Source organism: Rhinoderma darwinii, unplaced genomic scaffold (genome assembly GCF_050947455.1).
Source record: "Rhinoderma darwinii isolate aRhiDar2 unplaced genomic scaffold, aRhiDar2.hap1 Scaffold_936, whole genome shotgun sequence".
NCBI lineage: Eukaryota > Metazoa > Chordata > Amphibia > Anura > Rhinodermatidae > Rhinoderma > Rhinoderma darwinii.
The window spans coordinates 1-19,770 of NW_027464510.1; the positions used below are offsets into that span (position 1 = coordinate 1).

The 19,770-nt window shown below is 48.4% G+C and overlaps 14 non-coding genes across 14 annotated transcripts; all 14 read right to left on the reverse strand.

The window, feature by feature from the left end:
• Positions 1 to 859: 859 nt before the first annotated feature.
• LOC142733185 (U2 spliceosomal RNA) lies at positions 860 to 1,050 on the reverse strand. The gene has a single exon (XR_012879992.1). It is a non-coding gene; the product is annotated as a U2 spliceosomal RNA (small nuclear RNA).
• Positions 1,051 to 2,284: 1,234 nt separating this feature from the next.
• On the reverse strand, positions 2,285 to 2,475 carry LOC142733197 (U2 spliceosomal RNA). The gene has a single exon (XR_012880003.1). It is a non-coding gene; the product is annotated as a U2 spliceosomal RNA (small nuclear RNA).
• A 1,040-nt stretch (positions 2,476 to 3,515) lies between these two features.
• LOC142733208 (U2 spliceosomal RNA) lies at positions 3,516 to 3,706 on the reverse strand. Its single transcript, XR_012880012.1, has one exon. It is a non-coding gene; the product is annotated as a U2 spliceosomal RNA (small nuclear RNA).
• A 1,230-nt stretch (positions 3,707 to 4,936) lies between these two features.
• Positions 4,937 to 5,127, reverse strand: LOC142733209 (U2 spliceosomal RNA). The gene has a single exon (XR_012880013.1). It is a non-coding gene; the product is annotated as a U2 spliceosomal RNA (small nuclear RNA).
• A 1,230-nt stretch (positions 5,128 to 6,357) lies between these two features.
• Positions 6,358 to 6,548, reverse strand: LOC142733210 (U2 spliceosomal RNA). The gene has a single exon (XR_012880014.1). It is a non-coding gene; the product is annotated as a U2 spliceosomal RNA (small nuclear RNA).
• A 1,238-nt stretch (positions 6,549 to 7,786) lies between these two features.
• LOC142733202 (U2 spliceosomal RNA) lies at positions 7,787 to 7,977 on the reverse strand. The gene has a single exon (XR_012880007.1). It is a non-coding gene; the product is annotated as a U2 spliceosomal RNA (small nuclear RNA).
• Positions 7,978 to 9,211: 1,234 nt separating this feature from the next.
• Positions 9,212 to 9,402, reverse strand: LOC142733186 (U2 spliceosomal RNA). The gene has a single exon (XR_012879993.1). It is a non-coding gene; the product is annotated as a U2 spliceosomal RNA (small nuclear RNA).
• Positions 9,403 to 10,640: 1,238 nt separating this feature from the next.
• LOC142733187 (U2 spliceosomal RNA) lies at positions 10,641 to 10,831 on the reverse strand. Its single transcript, XR_012879994.1, has one exon. It is a non-coding gene; the product is annotated as a U2 spliceosomal RNA (small nuclear RNA).
• A 1,041-nt stretch (positions 10,832 to 11,872) lies between these two features.
• On the reverse strand, positions 11,873 to 12,063 carry LOC142733188 (U2 spliceosomal RNA). Its single transcript, XR_012879995.1, has one exon. It is a non-coding gene; the product is annotated as a U2 spliceosomal RNA (small nuclear RNA).
• Positions 12,064 to 13,293: 1,230 nt separating this feature from the next.
• LOC142733189 (U2 spliceosomal RNA) lies at positions 13,294 to 13,484 on the reverse strand. Its single transcript, XR_012879996.1, has one exon. It is a non-coding gene; the product is annotated as a U2 spliceosomal RNA (small nuclear RNA).
• A 1,230-nt stretch (positions 13,485 to 14,714) lies between these two features.
• LOC142733191 (U2 spliceosomal RNA) lies at positions 14,715 to 14,905 on the reverse strand. The gene has a single exon (XR_012879997.1). It is a non-coding gene; the product is annotated as a U2 spliceosomal RNA (small nuclear RNA).
• A 1,238-nt stretch (positions 14,906 to 16,143) lies between these two features.
• On the reverse strand, positions 16,144 to 16,334 carry LOC142733203 (U2 spliceosomal RNA). Its single transcript, XR_012880008.1, has one exon. It is a non-coding gene; the product is annotated as a U2 spliceosomal RNA (small nuclear RNA).
• A 1,234-nt stretch (positions 16,335 to 17,568) lies between these two features.
• On the reverse strand, positions 17,569 to 17,759 carry LOC142733192 (U2 spliceosomal RNA). Its single transcript, XR_012879998.1, has one exon. It is a non-coding gene; the product is annotated as a U2 spliceosomal RNA (small nuclear RNA).
• Positions 17,760 to 18,997: 1,238 nt separating this feature from the next.
• Positions 18,998 to 19,188, reverse strand: LOC142733205 (U2 spliceosomal RNA). The gene has a single exon (XR_012880010.1). It is a non-coding gene; the product is annotated as a U2 spliceosomal RNA (small nuclear RNA).
• Positions 19,189 to 19,770: the final 582 nt, after the last annotated feature.

Below are 19,770 nucleotides of genomic sequence, written 5' to 3' on the forward strand. Positions count from 1 at the left end.
CACTGCCTGGGCCCAGGCTTTTATCTCTGAGGCCCCATTATGATGTCAGAAAGCTGGCTCTGGCTCCTCAGGGCTCCACTATGACACGTGCAAAGTTCCGTCTGAACTTTATATAAGACGGCGCGGCTCAGTCAGTCACTCAGTGTTGCCTGAGAGGGCAACACTGCAACAGCCGGCCGCCAGGCTGTCTTTTTTTGCACAGCTAGTTGCCTCCAGGAGGCCACAAGAGGGAGACAAGGGACTGCAAAATGGAAAATAAGCATTCACCAACTTTACAGACAACTTCTCCTTGCTCCTACAACCTCCATCCTTGCACAGTTTGTTATTCTTCTAGGTAACATAGTAACAAATCCAAATTGCTGCTCTCTTTGTAGGCAAGCAAGGCTTTGTTGCAACTGCAATTCTTACTCCTTCTTGAAATGTAGGGACGACAGTACATTCCATCACATCCATCTAGTGTACACAGGTAGGTCCATTGTGGCGGGCGGGCGGGCGGCTTTAATGGCTGTTTGCTGTTCCCCTACTCCACTCCACTATTTGACTGTGGTGCTGCATCAATCAGTGGCTGGCTCAGGTGCAGCTCTTTAACTTACCTAAAAGGGAGGGCGGAGAGAAGACAAGGAAGGTGAATGAGCTGTTCCAATGTGAAATGCCGGAAACACAGACACACAGACGACACAAAACAAGAGGTGGCAATGTATTCATTAATTGCATTTAATCAATTAGCTCATTATCACTCATGCATTGTCCAACAGGTGTTGAAATAATGGGATTAAAAGGGGAGATCCCTTCAGAAAGACAGAAACAATGGCAAACACAAAAAACACTTTTGGAATCTGATTTTAGTCAACACATAAGGAAAGGGTGCACCGGTCCTGGAAATACTGCAATACCAGGTCAATGCGTGGAGTGGACAGAGCAAGCTCTATTTCCATCTCCCTGTTCTAAAAATCCATTTAATATATGGTCCCCAGATAGGGGACGTATCAGATATTAAACTGATAAGAACAGATACTACACTTGATCTTAGCCAAAAGGCCGAGAAGCGATAACCCGAACGGGCCGCGCGTTGCCCGAGCCTGCCCGATACTGCTGTTCAGCCCTTGCAGCGATTCAGCCTACTTCTAGGCAATTCCATGGGGCCCTGCAGGCTCACACACTCACAGCTACACGGGAGGTGAATAAAGGCCGGAGAGGAAGCCAGACAGGATTTGCTTCTTTTGCTTGCACCACAATGCAGTGCTGAAAGAGGAGGAATCTACATAAAAACGCCTTCCTGGCAACGCCCAAATGCCCTGCTGCCATGCAGATAAACACTGGCAGCGGCAGCCAGTGCATGCCCACAGCCACCCCTTGTTCCTTCACACCTTGTATCAGCTGTAATCCAGTCCAGTCCAGTGCTGCCTGCTGAGCAGCACTGACCAACACTGCCTGGGCCCAGGCTTTTATCTCTGAGGCCCCATTATGATGTCAGAAAGCTGGCTCTGGCTCCTCAGGGCTCCACTATGACACGTGCAAAGTTCCGTCTGAACTTTATATAAGACGGCGCGGCTCAGTCAGTCACTCAGTGTTGCCTGAGAGGGCAACACTGCAACAGCCGGCCGCCAGGCTGTCTTTTTTTGCACAGCTAGTTGCCTCCAGGAGGCCACAAGAGGGAGACAAGGGACTGCAAAATGGAAAATAAGCATTCACCAACTTTACAGACAACTTCTCCTTGCTCCTACAACCTCCATCCTTGCACAGTTTGTTATTCTTCTAGGTAACATAGTAACAAATCCAAATTGCTGCTCTCTTTGTAGGCAAGCAAGGCTTTGTTGCAACTGCAATTCTTACTCCTTCTTGAAATGTAGGGACGACAGTACATTCCATCACATCCATCTAGTGTACACAGGTAGGTCCATTGTGGCGGGCGGGCGGGCGGCTTTAATGGCTGTTTGCTGTTCCCCTACTCCACTCCACTATTTGACTGTGGTGCTGCATCAATCAGTGGCTGGCTCAGGTGCAGCTCTTTAACTTACCTAAAAGGGAGGGCGGAGAGAAGACAAGGAAGGTGAATGAGCTGTTCCAATGTGAAATGCCGGAAACACAGACACACAGACGACACAAAACAAGAGGTGGCAATGTATTCATTAATTGCATTTAATCAATTAGCTCATTATCACTCATGCATTGTCCAACAGGTGTTGAAATAATGGGATTAAAAGGGGAGATCCCTTCAGAAAGACAGAAACAATGGCAAACACAAAAAACACTTTTGGAATCTGATTTTAGTCAACACATAAGGAAAGGGTGCACCGGTCCTGGAAATACTGCAATACCAGGTCAATGCGTGGAGTGGACAGAGCAAGCTCTATTTCCATCTCCCTGTTCTAAAAATCCATTTAATATATGGTCCCCAGATAGGGGACGTATCAGATATTAAACTGATAAGAACAGATACTACACTTGATCTTAGCCAAAAGGCCGAGAAGCGATAACTGAAAGAGGAGGAATCTACATAAAAACGCCTTCCTGGCAACGCCCAAATGCCCTGCTGCCATGCAGATAAACACTGGCAGCGGCAGCAAGTGCATGCCCACAGCCACCCCTTGTTCCTTCACACCTTGTATCAGCTGTAATCCAGTCCAGTCCAGTGCTGCCTGCTGAGCAGCACTGACCAACACTGCCTGGGCCCAGGCTTTTATCTCTGAGGCCCCATTATGATGTCAGAAAGCTGGCTCTGGCTCCTCAGGGCTCCACTATGACACGTGCAAAGTTCCGTCTGAACTTTATATAAGACGGTGCGGCTCAGTCAGTCACTCAGTGTTGCCTGAGAGGGCAACACTGCAACAGCCGGCCGCCAGGCTGTCTTTTTTTGCACAGCTAGTTGCCTCCAGGAGGCCACAAGAGGGAGACAAGGGACTGCAAAATGGAAAATAAGCATCCACCAACTTTACAGACAACTTCTCCTTGCTCCTACAACCTCCATCCTTGCACAGTTTGTTATTCTTCTAGGTAACATAGTAACAAATCCAAATTGCTGCTCTCTTTGTAGGCAAGCAAGGCTTTGTTGCAACTGCAATTCTTACTCCTTCTTGAAATGTAGGGACGACAGTACATTCCATCACATCCATCTAGTGTACACAGGTAGGTCCATTGTGGCGGGTGGGCGGCTTTAATGGCTGTTTGCTGTTCCCCTACTCCACTCCACTATTTGACTGTGGTGCTGCATCAATCAGTGGCTGGCTCAGGTGCAGCTCTTTAACTTACCTAAAAGGGAGGGCGGAGAGAAGACAAGGAAGGTGAATGAGCTGTTCCAATGTGAAATGCCGGAAACACAGACACACAGACGACACAAAACAAGAGGTGGCAATGTATTCATTAATTGCATTTAATCAATTAGCTCATTATCACTCATGCATTGTCCAACAGGTGTTGAAATAATGGGATTAAAAGGGGAGATCCCTTCAGAAAGACAGAAACAATGGCAAACACAAAAAACACTTTTGGAATCTGATTTTAGTCAACACATAAGGAAAGGGTGCACCGGTCCTGGAAATACTGCAATACCAGGTCAATGCGTGGAGTGGACAGAGCAAGCTCTATTTCCATCTCCCTGTTCTAAAAATCCATTTAATATATGGTCCCCAGATAGGGGACGTATCAGATATTAAACTGATAAGAACAGATACTACACTTGATCTTAGCCAAAAGGCCGAGAAGCGATAACCCGAACAGGCCGCGCGTTGCCCGAGCCTGCCCGATACTGCTGTTCAGCCCTTGCAGCGATTCAGCCTACTTCTAGGCAATTCCATGGGGCCCTGCAGGCTCACACACTCACAGCTACACGGGAGGTGAATAAAGGCCGGAGAGGAAGCCAGACAGGATTTGCTTCTTTTGCTTGCACCACAATGCAGTGCTGAAAGAGGAGGAAACTACATAAAAACGCCTTCCTGGCAACGCCCAAATGCCCTGCTGCCATGCAGATAAACACTGGCAGCGGCAGCAAGTGCATGCCCACAGCCACCCCTTGTTCCTTCACACCTTGTATCAGCTGTAATCCAGTCCAGTCCAGTGCTGCCTGCTGAGCAGCACTGACCAACACTGCCTGGGCCCAGGCTTTTATCTCTGAGGCCCCATTATGATGTCAGAAAGCTGGCTCTGGCTCCTCAGGGCTCCACTATGACACGTGCAAAGTTCCGTCTGAACTTTATATAAGACGGTGCGGCTCAGTCAGTCACTCAGTGTTGCCTGAGAGGGCAACACTGCAACAGCCGGCCGCCAGGCTGTCTTTTTTTGCACAGCTAGTTGCCTCCAGGAGGCCACAAGAGGGAGACAAGGGACTGCAAAATGGAAAATAAGCATCCACCAACTTTACAGACAACTTCTCCTTGCTCCTACAACCTCCATCCTTGCACAGTTTGTTATTCTTCTAGGTAACATAGTAACAAATCCAAATTGCTGCTCTCTTTGTAGGCAAGCAAGGCTTTGTTGCAACTGCAATTCTTACTCCTTCTTGAAATGTAGGGACGACAGTACATTCCATCACATCCATCTAGTGTACACAGGTAGGTCCATTGTGGCGGGCGGGCGGCTTTAATGGCTGTTTGCTGTTCCCCTACTCCACTCCACTATTTGACTGTGGTGCTGCATCAATCAGTGGCTGGCTCAGGTGCAGCTCTTTAACTTACCTAAAAGGGAGGGCGGAGAGAAGACAAGGAAGGTGAATGAGCTGTTCCAATGTGAAATGCCGGAAACACAGACACACAGACGACACAAAACAAGAGGTGGCAATGTATTCATTAATTGCATTTAATCAATTAGCTCATTATCACTCATGCATTGTCCAACAGGTGTTGAAATAATGGGATTAAAAGGGGAGATCCCTTCAGAAAGACAGAAACAATGGCAAACACAAGAAACACTTTTGGAATCTGATTTTAGTCAACACATAAGGAAAGGGTGCACCGGTCCTGGAAATACTGCAATACCAGGTCAATGCGTGGAGTGGACAGAGCAAGCTCTATTTCCATCTCCCTGTTCTAAAAATCCATTTAATATATGGTCCCCAGATAGGGGACGTATCAGATATTAAACTGATAAGAACAGATACTACACTTGATCTTAGCCAAAAGGCCGAGAAGCGATAACCCGAACGGGCCGCGCGTTGCCCGAGCCTGCCCGATACTGCTGTTCAGCCCTTGCAGCGATTCAGCCTACTTCTAGGCAATTCAATGGGGCCCTGCAGGCTCACACACTCACAGCTACACGGGAGGTGAATAAAGGCCGGAGAGGAAGCCAGACAGGATTTGCTTCTTTTGCTTGCACCACAATGCAGTGCTGAAAGAGGAGGAATCTACATAAAAACGCCTTCCTGGCAACGCCCAAATGCCCTGCTGCCATGCAGATAAACACTGGCAGCGGCAGCAAGTGCATGCCCACAGCCACCCCTTGTTCCTTCACACCTTGTATCAGCTGTAATCCAGTCCAGTCCAGTGCTGCCTGCTGAGCAGCACTGACCAACACTGCCTGGGCCCAGGCTTTTATCTCTGAGGCCCCATTATGATGTCAGAAAGCTGGCTCTGGCTCCTCAGGGCTCCACTATGACACGTGCAAAGTTCCGTCTGAACTTTATATAAGACGGTGCGGCTCAGTCAGTCACTCAGTGTTGCCTGAGAGGGCAACACTGCAACAGCCGGCCGCCAGGCTGTCTTTTTTTGCACAGCTAGTTGCCTCCAGGAGGCCACAAGAGGGAGACAAGGGACTGCAAAATGGAAAATAAGCATCCACCAACTTTACAGACAACTTCTCCTTGCTCCTACAACCTCCATCCTTGCACAGTTTGTTATTCTTCTAGGTAACATAGTAACAAATCCAAATTGCTGCTCTCTTTGTAGGCAAGCAAGGCTTTGTTGCAACTGCAATTCTTACTCCTTCTTGAAATGTAGGGACGACAGTACATGCCATCACATCCATCTAGTGTACACAGGTAGGTCCATTGTGGCGGGCGGGCGGCTTTAATGGCTGTTTGCTGTTCCCCTACTCCACTCCACTATTTGACTGTGGTGCTGCATCAATCAGTGGCTGGCTCAGGTGCAGCTCTTTAACTTACCTAAAAGGGAGGGCGGAGAGAAGACAAGGAAGGTGAATGAGCTGTTCCAATGTGAAATGCCGGAAACACAGACACACAGACGACACAAAACAAGAGGTGGCAATGTATTCATTAATTGCATTTAATCAATTAGCTCATTATCACTCATGCATTGTCCAACAGGTGTTGAAATAATGGGATTAAAAGGGGAGATCCCTTCAGAAAGACAGAAACAGTGGCAAACACAAAAAACACTTTTGGAATCTGATTTTAGTCAACACATAAGGAAAGGGTGCACCGGTCCTGGAAATACTGCAATACCAGGTCAATGCGTGGAGTGGACAGAGCAAGCTCTATTTCCATCTCCCTGTTCTAAAAATCCATTTAATATATGGTCCCCAGATAGGGGACGTATCAGATATTAAACTGATAAGAACAGATACTACACTTGATCTTAGCCAAAAGGCCGAGAAGCGATAACCCGAACGGGCCGCGCGTTGCCCGAGCCTGCCCGATACTGCTGTTCAGCCCTTGCAGCGATTCAGCCTACTTCTAGGCAATTCCATGGGGCCCTGCAGGCTCACACGCTCACAGCTACACGGGAGGTGAATAAAGGCCGGAGAGGAAGCCAGACAGGATTTGCTTCTTTTGCTTGCACCACAATGCAGTGCTGAAAGAGGAGGAATCTACATAAAAACGCCTTCCTGGCAACGCCCAAATGCCCTGCTGCCATGCAGATAAACACTGGCAGCGGCAGCAAGTGCATGCCCACAGCCACCCCTTGTTCCTTCACACCTTGTATCAGCTGTAATCCAGTCCAGTCCAGTGCTGCCTGCTGAGCAGCACTGACCAACACTGCCTGGGCCCAGGCTTTTATCTCTGAGGCCCCATTATGATGTCAGAAAGCTGGCTCTGGCTCCTCAGGGCTCCACTATGACACGTGCAAAGTTCCGTCTGAACTTTATATAAGACGGTGCGGCTCAGTCAGTCACTCAGTGTTGCCTGAGAGGGCAACACTGCAACAGCCGGCCGCCAGGCTGTCTTTTTTTGCACAGCTAGTTGCCTCCAGGAGGCCACAAGAGGGAGACAAGGGACTGCAAAATGGAAAATAAGCATCCACCAACTTTACAGACAACTTCTCCTTGCTCCTACAACCTCCATCCTTGCACAGTTTGTTATTCTTCTAGGTAACATAGTAACAAATCCAAATTGCTGCTCTCTTTGTAGGCAAGCAAGGCTTTGTTGCAACTGCAATTCTTACTCCTTCTTGAAATGTAGGGACGACAGTACATTCCATCACATCCATCTAGTGTACACAGGTAGGTTCATTGTGGCGGGCGGGCGGGCGGGCGGCTTTAATGGCTGTTTGCTGTTCCCCTACTCCACTCCACTATTTGACTGTGGTGCTGCATCAATCAGTGGCTGGCTCAGGTGCAGCTCTTTAACTTACCTAAAAGGGAGGGCGGAGAGAAGACAAGGAAGGTGAATGAGCTGTTCCAATGTGAAATGCCGGAAACACAGACACACAGACGACACAAAACAAGAGGTGGCAATGTATTCATTAATTGCATTTAATCAATTAGCTCATTATCACTCATGCATTGTCCAACAGGTGTTGAAATAATGGGATTAAAAGGGGAGATCCCTTCAGAAAGACAGAAACAATGGCAAACACAAAAAACACTTTTGGAATCTGATTTTAGTCAACACATAAGGAAAGGGTGCACTGGTCCTGGAAATACTGCAATAACAGGTCAATGCGTGGAGTGGACAGAGCAAGCTCTATTTCCATCTCCCTGTTCTAAAAATCCATTTAATATATGGTCCCCAGATAGGGGACGTATCAGATATTAAACTGATAAGAACAGATACTACACTTGATCTTAGCCAAAAGGCCGAGAAGCGATAACCCGAACGGGCCGCGCGTTGCCCGAGCCTGCCCGATACTGCTGTTCAGCCCTTGCAGCGATTCAGCCTACTTCTAGGCAATTCCATGGGGCCCTGCAGGCTCACACACTCACAGCTACACGGGAGGTGAATAAAGGCCGGAGAGGAAGCCAGACAGGATTTGCTTCTTTTGCTTGCACCACAATGCAGTGCTGAAAGAGGAGGAATCTACATAAAAACGCCTTCCTGGCAACGCCCAAATGCCCTGCTGCCATGCAGATAAACACTGGCAGCGGCAGCAAGTGCATGCCCACAGCCACCCCTTGTTCCTTCACACCTTGTATCAGCTGTAATCCAGTCCAGTCCAGTGCTGCCTGCTGAGCAGCACTGACCAACACTGCCTGGGCCCAGGCTTTTATCTCTGAGGCCCCATTATGATGTCAGAAAGCTGGCTCTGGCTCCTCAGGGCTCCACTATGACACGTGCAAAGTTCCGTCTGAACTTTATATAAGACGGTGCGGCTCAGTCAGTCACTCAGTGTTGCCTGAGAGTGCAACACTGCAACAGCCGGCCGCCAGGCTGTCTTTTTTTGCACAGCTAGTTGCCTCCAGGAGGCCACAAGAGGGAGACAAGGGACTGCAAAATGGAAAATAAGCATCCACCAACTTTACAGACAACTTCTCCTTGCTCCTACAACCTCCATCCTTGCACAGTTTGTTATTCTTCTAGGTAACATAGTAACAAATCCAAATTGCTGCTCTCTTTGTAGGCAAGCAAGGCTTTGTTGCAACTGCAATTCTTACTCCTTCTTGAAATGTAGGGACGACAGTACATTCCATCACATCCATCTAGTGTACACAGGTAGGTCCATTGTGGCGGGCGGGCGGGCGGCTTTAATGGCTGTTTGCTGTTCCCCTACTCCACTCCACTATTTGACTGTGGTGCTGCATCAATCAGTGGCTGGCTCAGGTGCAGCTCTTTAACTTACCTAAAAGGGAGGGCGGAGAGAAGACAAGGAAGGTGAATGAGCTGTTCCAATGTGAAATGCCGGAAACACAGACACACAGACGACACAAAACAAGAGGTGGCAATGTATTCATTAATTGCATTTAATCAATTAGCTCATTATCACTCATGCATTGTCCAACAGGTGTTGAAATAATGGGATTAAAAGGGGAGATCCCTTCAGAAAGACAGAAACAATGGCAAACACAAAAAACACTTTTGGAATCTGATTTTAGTCAACACATAAGGAAAGGGTGCACCGGTCCTGGAAATACTGCAATACCAGGTCAATGCGTGGAGTGGACAGAGCAAGCTCTATTTCCATCTCCCTGTTCTAAAAATCCATTTAATATATGGTCCCCAGATAGGGGACGTATCAGATATTAAACTGATAAGAACAGATACTACACTTGATCTTAGCCAAAAGGCCGAGAAGCGATAACCCGAACGGGCCGCGCGTTGCCCGAGCCTGCCCGATACTGCTGTTCAGCCCTTGCAGCGATTCAGCCTACTTCTAGGCAATTCCATGGGGCCCTGCAGGCTCACACACTCACAGCTACACGGGAGGTGAATAAAGGCCGGAGAGGAAGCCAGACAGGATTTGCTTCTTTTGCTTGCACCACAATGCAGTGCTGAAAGAGGAGGAATCTACATAAAAACGCCTTCCTGGCAACGCCCAAATGCCCTGCTGCCATGCAGATAAACACTGGCAGCGGCAGCAAGTGCATGCCCACAGCCACCCCTTGTTCCTTCACACCTTGTATCAGCTGTAATCCAGTCCAGTCCAGTGCTGCCTGCTGAGCAGCACTGACCAACACTGCCTGGGCCCAGGCTTTTATCTCTGAGGCCCCATTATGATGTCAGAAAGCTGGCTCTGGCTCCTCAGGGCTCCACTATGACACGTGCAAAGTTCCGTCTGAACTTTATATAAGACGGTGCGGCTCAGTCAGTCACTCAGTGTTGCCTGAGAGGGCAACACTGCAACAGCCGGCCGCCAGGCTGTCTTTTTTTGCACAGCTAGTTGCCTCCAGGAGGCCACAAGAGGGAGACAAGGGACTGCAAAATGGAAAATAAGCATCCACCAACTTTACAGACAACTTCTCCTTGCTCCTACAACCTCCATCCTTGCACAGTTTGTTATTCTTCTAGGTAACATAGTAACAAATCCAAATTGCTGCTCTCTTTGTAGGCAAGCAAGGCTTTGTTGCAACTGCAATTCTTACTCCTTCTTGAAATGTAGGGACGACAGTACATTCCATCACATCCATCTAGTGTACACAGGTAGGTTCATTGTGGCGGGCGGGCGGGCGGGCGGCTTTAATGGCTGTTTGCTGTTCCCCTACTCCACTCCACTATTTGACTGTGGTGCTGCATCAATCAGTGGCTGGCTCAGGTGCAGCTCTTTAACTTACCTAAAAGGGAGGGCGGAGAGAAGACAAGGAAGGTGAATGAGCTGTTCCAATGTGAAATGCCGGAAACACAGACACACAGACGACACAAAACAAGAGGTGGCAATGTATTCATTAATTGCATTTAATCAATTAGCTCATTATCACTCATGCATTGTCCAACAGGTGTTGAAATAATGGGATTAAAAGGGGAGATCCCTTCAGAAAGACAGAAACAATGGCAAACACAAAAAACACTTTTGGAATCTGATTTTAGTCAACACATAAGGAAAGGGTGCACCGGTCCTGGAAATACTGCAATACCAGGTCAATGCGTGGAGTGGACAGAGCAAGCTCTATTTCCATCTCCCTGTTCTAAAAATCCATTTAATATATGGTCCCCAGATAGGGGACGTATCAGATATTAAACTGATAAGAACAGATACTACACTTGATCTTAGCCAAAAGGCCGAGAAGCGATAACTGAAAGAGGAGGAATCTACATAAAAACGCCTTCCTGGCAACGCCCAAATGCCCTGCTGCCATGCAGATAAACACTGGCAGCGGCAGCAAGTGCATGCCCACAGCCACCCCTTGTTCCTTCACACCTTGTATCAGCTGTAATCCAGTCCAGTCCAGTGCTGCCTGCTGAGCAGCACTGACCAACACTGCCTGGGCCCAGGCTTTTATCTCTGAGGCCCCATTATGATGTCAGAAAGCTGGCTCTGGCTCCTCAGGGCTCCACTATGACACGTGCAAAGTTCCGTCTGAACTTTATATAAGACGGTGCGGCTCAGTCAGTCACTCAGTGTTGCCTGAGAGGGCAACACTGCAACAGCCGGCCGCCAGGCTGTCTTTTTTTGCACAGCTAGTTGCCTCCAGGAGGCCACAAGAGGGAGACAAGGGACTGCAAAATGGAAAATAAGCATCCACCAACTTTACAGACAACTTCTCCTTGCTCCTACAACCTCCATCCTTGCACAGTTTGTTATTCTTCTAGGTAACATAGTAACAAATCCAAATTGCTGCTCTCTTTGTAGGCAAGCAAGGCTTTGTTGCAACTGCAATTCTTACTCCTTCTTGAAATGTAGGGACGACAGTACATTCCATCACATCCATCTAGTGTACACAGGTAGGTCCATTGTGGCGGGTGGGCGGCTTTAATGGCTGTTTGCTGTTCCCCTACTCCACTCCACTATTTGACTGTGGTGCTGCATCAATCAGTGGCTGGCTCAGGTGCAGCTCTTTAACTTACCTAAAAGGGAGGGCGGAGAGAAGACAAGGAAGGTGAATGAGCTGTTCCAATGTGAAATGCCGGAAACACAGACACACAGACGACACAAAACAAGAGGTGGCAATGTATTCATTAATTGCATTTAATCAATTAGCTCATTATCACTCATGCATTGTCCAACAGGTGTTGAAATAATGGGATTAAAAGGGGAGATCCCTTCAGAAAGACAGAAACAATGGCAAACACAAAAAAACACTTTTGGAATCTGATTTTAGTCAACACATAAGGAAAGGGTGCACCGGTCCTGGAAATACTGCAATACCAGGTCAATGCGTGGAGTGGACAGAGCAAGCTCTATTTCCATCTCCCTGTTCTAAAAATCCATTTAATATATGGTCCCCAGATAGGGGACGTATCAGATATTAAACTGATAAGAACAGATACTACACTTGATCTTAGCCAAAAGGCCGAGAAGCGATAACCCGAACAGGCCGCGCGTTGCCCGAGCCTGCCCGATACTGCTGTTCAGCCCTTGCAGCGATTCAGCCTACTTCTAGGCAATTCCATGGGGCCCTGCAGGCTCACACACTCACAGCTACACGGGAGGTGAATAAAGGCCGGAGAGGAAGCCAGACAGGATTTGCTTCTTTTGCTTGCACCACAATGCAGTGCTGAAAGAGGAGGAAACTACATAAAAACGCCTTCCTGGCAACGCCCAAATGCCCTGCTGCCATGCAGATAAACACTGGCAGCGGCAGCAAGTGCATGCCCACAGCCACCCCTTGTTCCTTCACACCTTGTATCAGCTGTAATCCAGTCCAGTCCAGTGCTGCCTGCTGAGCAGCACTGACCAACACTGCCTGGGCCCAGGCTTTTATCTCTGAGGCCCCATTATGATGTCAGAAAGCTGGCTCTGGCTCCTCAGGGCTCCACTATGACACGTGCAAAGTTCCGTCTGAACTTTATATAAGACGGTGCGGCTCAGTCAGTCACTCAGTGTTGCCTGAGAGGGCAACACTGCAACAGCCGGCCGCCAGGCTGTCTTTTTTTGCACAGCTAGTTGCCTCCAGGAGGCCACAAGAGGGAGACAAGGGACTGCAAAATGGAAAATAAGCATCCACCAACTTTACAGACAACTTCTCCTTGCTCCTACAACCTCCATCCTTGCACAGTTTGTTATTCTTCTAGGTAACATAGTAACAAATCCAAATTGCTGCTCTCTTTGTAGGCAAGCAAGGCTTTGTTGCAACTGCAATTCTTACTCCTTCTTGAAATGTAGGGACGACAGTACATTCCATCACATCCATCTAGTGTACACAGGTAGGTCCATTGTGGCGGGCGGGCGGCTTTAATGGCTGTTTGCTGTTCCCCTACTCCACTCCACTATTTGACTGTGGTGCTGCATCAATCAGTGGCTGGCTCAGGTGCAGCTCTTTAACTTACCTAAAAGGGAGGGCGGAGAGAAGACAAGGAAGGTGAATGAGCTGTTCCAATGTGAAATGCCGGAAACACAGACACACAGACGACACAAAACAAGAGGTGGCAATGTATTCATTAATTGCATTTAATCAATTAGCTCATTATCACTCATGCATTGTCCAACAGGTGTTGAAATAATGGGATTAAAAGGGGAGATCCCTTCAGAAAGACAGAAACAATGGCAAACACAAGAAACACTTTTGGAATCTGATTTTAGTCAACACATAAGGAAAGGGTGCACCGGTCCTGGAAATACTGCAATACCAGGTCAATGCGTGGAGTGGACAGAGCAAGCTCTATTTCCATCTCCCTGTTCTAAAAATCCATTTAATATATGGTCCCCAGATAGGGGACGTATCAGATATTAAACTGATAAGAACAGATACTACACTTGATCTTAGCCAAAAGGCCGAGAAGCGATAACCCGAACGGGCCGCGCGTTGCCCGAGCCTGCCCGATACTGCTGTTCAGCCCTTGCAGCGATTCAGCCTACTTCTAGGCAATTCAATGGGGCCCTGCAGGCTCACACACTCACAGCTACACGGGAGGTGAATAAAGGCCGGAGAGGAAGCCAGACAGGATTTGCTTCTTTTGCTTGCACCACAATGCAGTGCTGAAAGAGGAGGAATCTACATAAAAACGCCTTCCTGGCAACGCCCAAATGCCCTGCTGCCATGCAGATAAACACTGGCAGCGGCAGCAAGTGCATGCCCACAGCCACCCCTTGTTCCTTCACACCTTGTATCAGCTGTAATCCAGTCCAGTCCAGTGCTGCCTGCTGAGCAGCACTGACCAACACTGCCTGGGCCCAGGCTTTTATCTCTGAGGCCCCATTATGATGTCAGAAAGCTGGCTCTGGCTCCTCAGGGCTCCACTATGACACGTGCAAAGTTCCGTCTGAACTTTATATAAGACGGTGCGGCTCAGTCAGTCACTCAGTGTTGCCTGAGAGGGCAACACTGCAACAGCCGGCCGCCAGGCTGTCTTTTTTTGCACAGCTAGTTGCCTCCAGGAGGCCACAAGAGGGAGACAAGGGACTGCAAAATGGAAAATAAGCATCCACCAACTTTACAGACAACTTCTCCTTGCTCCTACAACCTCCATCCTTGCACAGTTTGTTATTCTTCTAGGTAACATAGTAACAAATCCAAATTGCTGCTCTCTTTGTAGGCAAGCAAGGCTTTGTTGCAACTGCAATTCTTACTCCTTCTTGAAATGTAGGGACGACAGTACATGCCATCACATCCATCTAGTGTACACAGGTAGGTCCATTGTGGCGGGCGGGCGGCTTTAATGGCTGTTTGCTGTTCCCCTACTCCACTCCACTATTTGACTGTGGTGCTGCATCAATCAGTGGCTGGCTCAGGTGCAGCTCTTTAACTTACCTAAAAGGGAGGGCGGAGAGAAGACAAGGAAGGTGAATGAGCTGTTCCAATGTGAAATGCCGGAAACACAGACACACAGACGACACAAAACAAGAGGTGGCAATGTATTCATTAATTGCATTTAATCAATTAGCTCATTATCACTCATGCATTGTCCAACAGGTGTTGAAATAATGGGATTAAAAGGGGAGATCCCTTCAGAAAGACAGAAACAGTGGCAAACACAAAAAACACTTTTGGAATCTGATTTTAGTCAACACATAAGGAAAGGGTGCACCGGTCCTGGAAATACTGCAATACCAGGTCAATGCGTGGAGTGGACAGAGCAAGCTCTATTTCCATCTCCCTGTTCTAAAAATCCATTTAATATATGGTCCCCAGATAGGGGACGTATCAGATATTAAACTGATAAGAACAGATACTACACTTGATCTTAGCCAAAAGGCCGAGAAGCGATAACCCGAACGGGCCGCGCGTTGCCCGAGCCTGCCCGATACTGCTGTTCAGCCCTTGCAGCGATTCAGCCTACTTCTAGGCAATTCCATGGGGCCCTGCAGGCTCACACACTCACAGCTACACGGGAGGTGAATAAAGGCCGGAGAGGAAGCCAGACAGGATTTGCTTCTTTTGCTTGCACCACAATGCAGTGCTGAAAGAGGAGGAATCTACATAAAAACGCCTTCCTGGCAACGCCCAAATGCCCTGCTGCCATGCAGATAAACACTGGCAGCGGCAGCAAGTGCATGCCCACAGCCACCCCTTGTTCCTTCACACCTTGTATCAGCTGTAATCCAGTCCAGTCCAGTGCTGCCTGCTGAGCAGCACTGACCAACACTGCCTGGGCCCAGGCTTTTATCTCTGAGGCCCCATTATGATGTCAGAAAGCTGGCTCTGGCTCCTCAGGGCTCCACTATGACACGTGCAAAGTTCCGTCTGAACTTTATATAAGACGGTGCGGCTCAGTCAGTCACTCAGTGTTGCCTGAGAGGGCAACACTGCAACAGCCGGCCGCCAGGCTGTCTTTTTTTGCACAGCTAGTTGCCTCCAGGAGGCCACAAGAGGGAGACAAGGGACTGCAAAATGGAAAATAAGCATCCACCAACTTTACAGACAACTTCTCCTTGCTCCTACAACCTCCATCCTTGCACAGTTTGTTATTCTTCTAGGTAACATAGTAACAAATCCAAATTGCTGCTCTCTTTGTAGGCAAGCAAGGCTTTGTTGCAACTGCAATTCTTACTCCTTCTTGAAATGTAGGGACGACAGTACATTCCATCACATCCATCTAGTGTACACAGGTAGGTTCATTGTGGCGGGCGGGCGGGCGGGCGGCTTTAATGGCTGTTTGCTGTTCCCCTACTCCACTCCACTATTTGACTGTGGTGCTGCATCAATCAGTGGCTGGCTCAGGTGCAGCTCTTTAACTTACCTAAAAGGGAGGGCGGAGAGAAGACAAGGAAGGTGAATGAGCTGTTCCAATGTGAAATGCCGGAAACACAGACACACAGACGACACAAAACAAGAGGTGGCAATGTATTCATTAATTGCATTTAATCAATTAGCTCATTATCACTCATGCATTGTCCAACAGGTGTTGAAATAATGGGATTAAAAGGGGAGATCCCTTCAGAAAGACAGAAACAATGGCAAACACAAAAAACACTTTTGGAATCTGATTTTAGTCAACACATAAGGAAAGGGTGCACCGGTCCTGGAAATACTGCAATAACAGGTCAATGCGTGGAGTGGACAGAGCAAGCTCTATTTCCATCTCCCTGTTCTAAAAATCCATTTAATATATGGTCCCCAGATAGGGGACGTATCAGATATTAAACTGATAAGAACAGATACTACACTTGATCTTAGCCAAAAGGCCGAGAAGCGATAACCCGAACGGGCCGCGCGTTGCCCGAGCCTGCCCGATACTGCTGTTCAGCCCTTGCAGCGATTCAGCCTACTTCTAGGCAATTCCATGGGGCCCTGCAGGCTCACACACTCACAGCTACACGGGAGGTGAATAAAGGCCGGAGAGGAAGCCAGACAGGATTTGCTTCTTTTGCTTGCACCACAATGCAGTGCTGAAAGAGGAGGAATCTACATAAAAACGCCTTCCTGGCAACGCCCAAATGCCCTGCTGCCATGCAGATAAACACTGGCAGCGGCAGCAAGTGCATGCCCACAGCCACCCCTTGTTCCTTCACACCTTGTATCAGCTGTAATCCAGTCCAGTCCAGTGCTGCCTGCTGAGCAGCACTGACCAACACTGCCTGGGCCCAGGCTTTTATCTCTGAGGCCCCATTATGATGTCAGAAAGCTGGCTCTGGCTCCTCAGGGCTCCACTATGACACGTGCAAAGTTCCGTCTGAACTTTATATAAGACGGTGCGGCTCAGTCAGTCACTCAGTGTTGCCTGAGAGTGCAACACTGCAACAGCCGGCCGCCAGGCTGTCTTTTTTTGCACAGCTAGTTGCCTCCAGGAGGCCACAAGAGGGAGACAAGGGACTGCAAAATGGAAAATAAGCATCCACCAACTTTACAGACAACTTCTCCTTGCTCCTACAACCTCCATCCTTGCACAGTTTGTTATTCTTCTAGGTAACATAGTAACAAATCCAAATTGCTGCTCTCTTTGTAGGCAAGCAAGGCTTTGTTGCAACTGCAATTCTTACTCCTTCTTGAAATGTAGGGACGACAGTACATTCCATCACATCCATCTAGTGTACACAGGTAGGTCCATTGTGGCGGGCGGGCGGGCGGCTTTAATGGCTGTTTGCTGTTCCCCTACTCCACTCCACTATTTGACTGTGGTGCTGCATCAATCAGTGGCTGGCTCAGGTGCAGCTCTTTAACTTACCTAAAAGGGAGGGCGGAGAGAAGACAAGGAAGGTGAATGAGCTGTTCCAATGTGAAATGCCGGAAACACAGACACACAGACGACACAAAACAAGAGGTGGCAATGTATTCATTAATTGCATTTAATCAATTAGCTCATTATCACTCATGCATTGTCCAACAGGTGTTGAAATAATGGGATTAAAAGGGGAGATCCCTTCAGAAAGACAGAAACAATGGCAAACACAAAAAACACTTTTGGAATCTGATTTTAGTCAACACATAAGGAAAGGGTGCACCGGTCCTGGAAATACTGCAATACCAGGTCAATGCGTGGAGTGGACAGAGCAAGCTCTATTTCCATCTCCCTGTTCTAAAAATCCATTTAATATATGGTCCCCAGATAGGGGACGTATCAGATATTAAACTGATAAGAACAGATACTACACTTGATCTTAGCCAAAAGGCCGAGAAGCGATAACCCGAACGGGCCGCGCGTTGCCCGAGCCTGCCCGATACTGCTGTTCAGCCCTTGCAGCGATTCAGCCTACTTCTAGGCAATTCCATGGGGCCCTGCAGGCTCACACACTCACAGCTACACGGGAGGTGAATAAAGGCCGGAGAGGAAGCCAGACAGGATTTGCTTCTTTTGCTTGCACCACAATGCAGTGCTGAAAGAGGAGGAATCTACATAAAAACGCCTTCCTGGCAACGCCCAAATGCCCTGCTGCCATGCAGATAAACACTGGCAGCGGCAGCAAGTGCATGCCCACAGCCACCCCTTGTTCCTTCACACCTTGTATCAGCTGTAATCCAGTCCAGTCCAGTGCTGCCTGCTGAGCAGCACTGACCAACACTGCCTGGGCCCAGGCTTTTATCTCTGAGGCCCCATTATGATGTCAGAAAGCTGGCTCTGGCTCCTCAGGGCTCCACTATGACACGTGCAAAGTTCCGTCTGAACTTTATATAAGACGGTGCGGCTCAGTCAGTCACTCAGTGTTGCCTGAGAGGGCAACACTGCAACAGCCGGCCGCCAGGCTGTCTTTTTTTGCACAGCTAGTTGCCTCCAGGAGGCCACAAGAGGGAGACAAGGGACTGCAAAATGGAAAATAAGCATCCACCAACTTTACAGACAACTTCTCCTTGCTCCTACAACCTCCATCCTTGCACAGTTTGTTATTCTTCTAGGTAACATAGTAACAAATCCAAATTGCTGCTCTCTTTGTAGGCAAGCAAGGCTTTGTTGCAACTGCAATTCTTACTCCTTCTTGAAATGTAGGGACGACAGTACATTCCATCACATCCATCTAGTGTACACAGGTAGGTTCATTGTGGCGGGCGGGCGGGCGGGCGGCTTTAATGGCTGTTTGCTGTTCCCCTACTCCACTCCACTATTTGACTGTGGTGCTGCATCAATCAGTGGCTGGCTCAGGTGCAGCTCTTTAACTTACCTAAAAGGGAGGGCGGAGAGAAGACAAGGAAGGTGAATGAGCTGTTCCAATGTGAAATGCCGGAAACACAGACACACAGACGACACAAAACAAGAGGTGGCAATGTATTCATTAATTGCATTTAATCAATTAGCTCATTATCACTCATGCATTGTCCAACAGGTGTTGAAATAATGGGATTAAAAGGGGAGATCCCTTCAGAAAGACAGAAACAATGGCAAACACAAAAAACACTTTTGGAATCTGATTTTAGTCAACACATAAGGAAAAGGTGCACCGGTCCTGGAAATACTGCAATAACAGGTCAATGCGTGGAGTGGACAGAGCAAGCTCTATTTCCATCTCCCTGTTCTAAAAATCCATTTAATATATGGTCCCCAGATAGGGGACGTATCAGATATTAAACTGATAAGAACAGATACTACACTTGATCTTAGCCAAAAGGCCGAGAAGCGATAACCCGAACGGGCCGCGCGTTGCCCGAGCCTGCCCGATACTGCTGTTCAGCCCTTGCAGCGATTCAGCCTACTTCTAGGCAATTCCATGGGGCCCTGCAGGCTCACACACTCACAGCTACACGGGAGGTGAATAAAGGCCGGAGAGGAAGCCAGACAGGATTTGCTTCTTTTGCTTGCACCACAATGCAGTGCTGAAAGAGGAGGAATCTACATAAAAACGCCTTCCTGGCAACGCCCAAATGCCCTGCTGCCATGCAGATAAACACTGGCAGCGGCAGCAAGTGCATGCCCACAGCCACCCCTTGTTCCTTCACACCTTGTATCAGCTGTAATCCAGTCCAGTCCAGTGCTGCCTGCTGAGCAGCACTGACCAACACTGCCTGGGCCCAGGCTTTTATCTCTGAGGCCCCATTATGATGTCAGAAAGCTGGCTCTGGCTCCTCAGGGCTCCACTATGACACGTGCAAAGTTCCGTCTGAACTTTATATAAGACGGTGCGGCTCAGTCAGTCACTCAGTGTTGCCTGAGAGTGCAACACTGCAACAGCCGGCCGCCAGGCTGTCTTTTTTTGCACAGCTAGT